This window comes from Lactuca virosa, chromosome 1 (genome assembly GCF_052849685.1).
Source record: "Lactuca virosa cultivar CGN04683 chromosome 1, Lactuca_virosa_CGN04683_v6, whole genome shotgun sequence".
Lineage (NCBI taxonomy): Eukaryota > Viridiplantae > Streptophyta > Magnoliopsida > Asterales > Asteraceae > Lactuca > Lactuca virosa.
In genome coordinates this window covers 190,730,342-190,736,091 of record NC_136426.1, presented here as the reverse complement: position 1 = coordinate 190,736,091, position 5,750 = coordinate 190,730,342, and the positions used below count along the sequence as shown (strand labels likewise).

General features: G+C 33.3%; 1 long non-coding RNA gene across 1 annotated transcript; it reads right to left on the bottom strand.

Moving 5' to 3' along the window:
• Positions 1-2,161: 2,161 nt before the first annotated feature.
• On the bottom strand, positions 2,162-5,506 carry LOC145107866 (uncharacterized). The gene is made up of 4 exons (XR_013708007.1): positions 5,407-5,506; positions 2,519-2,559; positions 2,343-2,420; positions 2,162-2,216 (listed from the first exon to the last, which is right to left on the bottom strand). It is a non-coding gene; the product is annotated as an uncharacterized LOC145107866 (long non-coding RNA).
• Between the last annotated feature and the right edge of the window lie 244 nt (positions 5,507-5,750).

The window sequence follows — 5,750 nt, the reverse complement described above, 5'->3', positions numbered from 1 at the left end:
AATACAAAAAACCGAAAATGCCCTTATTTGATTTAATTAATAATTTAATATTTACTAATTTGTGATTGGTGCATATATGCACACAATAGTTGCTAGAAACATTTGAACCTAGCTCTCTCTCTCTCTCTCTCTCTCTCTCTATATATATATATATATATATATATATATATATATATATATATATATATATATATATATATATATATATATATATATATATATATATATATATATATATATATATATATATAGGGTTATGTTATTGTGTTCTAAATAAAACTATCTATTGTGTGCATGTAGGATTGATTGTAGACCAATCATTTTAGTTATTTTAAGAAAGTAATTAATGCATATTACTTGTTGAACATATAATGAGTATTAATTAAATCTTCAGCATCTAATATGCATTAATTATTTTCTTAAAATAACTAAAATGATTGGTGAAGAATCAATCCTACATATACACAATAGATAGTAAAAACATTTGAACCTAACTCTCTCTCTCTCTATATATATATATATATATATATATATATATATATATATATATATATATATATATATATATATATATATATATATATATACATACTAGCCATTTATTCGCGCCAAACGACATGTGCGAATAGTTTTTTCACAATGAGTTTCTAAAGGCGATTAGTTTCCTTTAGGTGCGAGCTAGTTCCTTGCGGCCTTTTAATGAAGTGATTTGTATTGTACAGTTCATTTCAATGGATTGTTTCTAGTTATGTACATATTCATACAATACAGTTATCTTCTAACCTAACATTGTACTTTCAAAGTACAACACTTTAATAAGAAAAAATAACATAAAACCAACATGAAATATTTGAAAACAGTATTTAACTTTGTATTTTATCTCAATTCACAAAACATATAGCCCATTATGTAAATTATTAGTTAAATTAAAATAAATATTTTTCATATTTGTTAACCCTCATAAATTTTCATTTATTTTTTAATTTAATCTAATTTAAGTTATAAAAAAACGTTACAGGTAACGTAAGATTTTATCTAGTTTGGCTATTGATCAACTTTAAAATTGATTTATGCTAATTTTTGCTATTCCAAATTTAGCTTAATAATAAATGAAAATTGCTTTATGCTAATTTTTTGTTTTTCCATATTTAGCTCAATAATAAATAGCAAGACTACTAATTTGTATTATAGCAATCATATTTTTCGTTGTATGTTTAACACAATATTTTTTATTAAAGTCATGAAAGTTAACAAATTTTATCCTACTAACATAATATATATATATATATATATATATATATATATATATATATATATATATATATATATATATATAAGTGTGGTATAAAAACATCATTTTTAATAGCTAGAAGTTAGAAATATAAGAATATTAAAAATATGAAATTTTCTAAACTACAATGTTAGAAAGAACACCAGAAGACAACCATTAGGGACAAAATGGTCAAAATTCAAAAGATTTCACAAGGAGCTTGGGTTTTAACATACCATATATGCATATTTATTTAATCAAACAAAACGCACACAAACCATAAACACAACGCAAAGTCAGCATACACACAAAGACAAAACCATGGTGGCCTAAAGTTTATACTCATGGTTTTATGTACAAACCATGCTTTGAACTATTTATATACAGCAATATCAATCAAAGCATTAACTTCCATTTGTTTTTTCAGATTCCATTTACCAACTTGTCATTTTTTTTGAAGCTTGAGTCGATGCAAGTTTCGTACTTAGGTACACCTACAATGTAGTCATATCAACAACAAATTAAGTTTATAGATATGGACTGTAATATATATATATATATATATATATATATATATATATATATATATATATATATATATATATATATATATATATATATATATATATATATATATATATGAACTCAGAACTATTCAGGCACTAAAATGATAAAAGCAAATTGTTTAAAGTTGTAAAAAATATGGGATAGACCATACCTCAATAACTGCAAAATTAAGTGACCAAGATCCAAAATCACTTCTTACATAGTTATTTATCGATAGCTCGTAATCTTAGAAGGAATAAACAAGGACATTAAACACATAAAGCACTTTGGTTTATGATTTCTTCATTTTGGCATATATTAAATATTCCCATCTTAGACAAAAAAAAAAGCTCATGATCAAGTGAAAATGGGTAGGTTTCATGAACGAAGAACATGCAACCTGTAAAAAACAACAATTTTCACATAAAACTGGAAACACCATCAATTCAGGATGTGATGTTGTGTATGTGTGTATATATAGATCTAAATCAGCAACCCCATCCCATTGATAACATAAAGAGTAAACCTTTAAGTTGCAACTTCATCACCACCTGTAGCCATATCATCTCTGGAGTGTTATTGGAATTTCCAATATTTTCAAAGCCTGATCAAATCATCATACCAAGCAACGAAAATCGGTAGGTAATAGTTAGAGAAACTTTTCTTGAAACATATTTTAAAGTTAGACAATAAATCACAAACCTTGCTCTATCTTCAAGATTTTGAGAACTGGCTATGGCAGCCTGCATATGAAAACGTTATTGAATTCTAGTTTAAAGATAGAGAAGGAGGGGCGAGTGGTGGACCTAAATCCTAAATCTAGTGTTAAGATTTATGGAGTCTTGAACAAATTGACAAGTTCCTAAGAGTTCAAGGGCCATAAATGTAACATTACATTTAACAATTGAATTATTCAATTGTTGTCGGCAAACGTTTGAATTAAATATTCAAATGGTCGGTGGACAATTATTTAATATTTGTTGGACGACTAATGTGAATGGCAAAATTTTCAAAGTCAATCTTTGCTGCAATCCTGTGCATATTGCGGCTCACAAATATACCTATATATATGCATGTATGTTTTGCATATTTTGTGTGCAAAACTTGAGAGAACATCAAGTGTAGAGTGTCAAGCCAATTGTAATCTTGTGAGTTTTAATAAAATTCTCTAGTTGCAGCCCGTGGATGTAGGATTTGCACCGAATCCGAACCACGTAAAATCCTTGTGTTCTTCTTGCTTTATTTTCGTGAGTTTGTGTGTGTGTGTGATAGTGTGTTTCCGCTGCGTGTACCCGGTCTGGTTCCTAACAACTGGTATCAGAGCCAGATTAGCGAGGTTTGGAGGGTACAATCATTTTTTTATCACGCACGAGTGTACCTGATTTGTATCTTGTCTGTCGTAATGGCTGAAGACAAGGTTGTAATCGAAAAGTTCAACGGTTCTGATTTTAGCTGGTGGAAAATGCAATTAGAAGCATTGCTATGTCAGAAAGACTTGGACATGGTACTCAGAGACAAACCGGAGAAAATGGAAAAAGCTTTTGAAGATGCGTGGAACTCAAAGGACAAGAAAGCCAAGGCGGTTATTACATTGTCGTTGACGAAGAGCGTTGCTTTCAACATCATGAATGAAACCACGACGCATGGTATGATGGAGGCTCTGTCAAATATGTATGAGAAACCATCGGCGGCTAACAAGGTGTTCTTGATGAAGGAGTTGTTCACTACAAGGATGAATGAGGAAGGCTCAGTTACGGTTCACATTAACAATCTAAATTCAATTCTGTCCAGATTATCATCTGTGGGAATTAAATTTGATAACGAGACTCAAGCATCACTGCTACTAGCTTCTCTACCTGATAGCTGGTCCGGAACAGTTACTGCTGTTACGAGTTCCGTGGGGACCAGTGGTATGACTTTTGAAGGGGTTAGAGATTTGGTTCTTGGCGAAGATATCAGACGCAAGAATCAAGGTGGATCTTCTTCTTCTGATTTATTAAATGTCGGAAGAGGTAGAGGGAATAGCAGGAGCAGTGGGAGTCGGGGAAAAAGTTCTTCTAGAACTTTGAAGAATGTGAAATGCTGGAACTGCCAAGAGGTGGGACATGTTAAGAGTCAATGTCCAAAGAAAGAATTAAACATTGCTGGTGCTGAGAGTGTGTCTGAGGATGATGCACTGATACTAAATATGGAAAGTTCTGTGGACTCTTGGGTCATGGATTCAGGGGCTTCGTTTCACGCCATGGACAACGGGGAAACGATGGTGAATCTAAAAAAAGGAGATTTTGGAAAGGTACGGTTAGCAAATGACGAGATGCTTCAAGTAACGGGCATGGGAGATATTGATCTAGTTACTTCATTGGGAACTACATGGAGCCTGAAGAATGTCAGGGTTATTCCGGAGCTGAAGAAAAAATTGATTTATGTTGGTCAGCTGGATAAACAAGGACTGGAAGTAAGGTTTGGTGGTGGTAAATGGATGGTGGTCAATGGTAATTCGGTGATTGCTCAAGGTATGAAGCGTGGGTCATTGTATATGGTTGAGGTACCTGCTGAGGGAAGTATGACCATCCCGATTAAGCAAAACAAAATCTGGTTCGCTAAATCTACTGCTAAGAGAGTTCATTTTGCAAACATGAATTCTGGAGCCAAGGGGATGTTAGCTGAACGAGTCGGAAATTCTAAACCATTCAGGGGATTCTGTGACAGTGGGAGCACGGGGTGTGTTCCGGGTACAGTTACAAAGAGCCGTTGGGTTTTGAAGACTAAGACTGGAAAATTCTCTCTTGTTGGAAGTTTGCAAAGTTTGGAGAGTGTTAGTGGTCCTCGGTGTATCTCTGGATCTGGTGGAGTGTCCAAACCGGTTGAGACAGAGGATGAGTCGGTGGTGGGATTAGCCATGACTGAGTTGGAGCTAGTGGGAGCTTCAACTGGCCCTTCTAGTACTTGAAGATGAGGGGCGGCTGCAATTAGAGAAATCAGACTAAGTTTTAGCTTGTTCTTTGGAACTGGAAGCTTGAAGGACTTGGTTGTTTTAAGATTACTGGAGTTGGATGACAGAGACGGACCATGTTGTTCAAGCCTCCAAGTGGGAGATTGTTAAGATTTATGGAGTCTTGAACAAATTGACAAGTTCCTAAGAGTTCAAGGGCCATAAATGTAACATTACATTTAACAATTGAATTATTCAATTGTTGTCGGCAAACGTTTGAATTAAATATTCAAATGGTCGGTGGACAATTATTTAATATTTGTTGGACGGCTAATGTGAATGGCAAAATTTTCAAAGTCAATCTTTGCGGCAATCTTGTGCATATTGCGGCTCACAAATATACCTATATATATGCATGTATGTTTTGCATATTTTGTGTGCAAAACTTGAGAGAACATCAAGTGTAGAGTGTCAAGCCAATTGTAATCTTGTGAGTTTTAATAAAATTCTCTAGTTGCAGCCCGTGGATGTAGGATTTGCACCGAATCCGAACCACGTAAAATCCTTGTGTTCTTCTTGCTTTATTTTCGTGAGTTTGTGAGTGTGTGATAGTGTGTTTCCGCTGCGTGTACCCGGTCCGGTTCCTAACATCTACTACCATGAATTCAATGAATGCATGTCGCCAACAACCAAACAATGGATTTAATTAGTCAAACGTTGACAGCCAACATGACACTTCCATATAAATATCAACTTATTAGGACCCGTGAGCTTTAATAAGACTGAACCAATAAATTATGTTAATACACTACGTAACATTCTTTTTCATATTGGAAAATCCAAATCCAAAAGCAAACAAAAATACGAAGAAAAACAGACAATTCTACCCCCAGTTGGACATCCTTTTGGAAGAAAGATTTGACATGAAAAAAAATCTTACAATTGTTCCAGGAAAAATTTAAACCAAATTTGGCTCACAACACTCATATACAAACTTTAGCC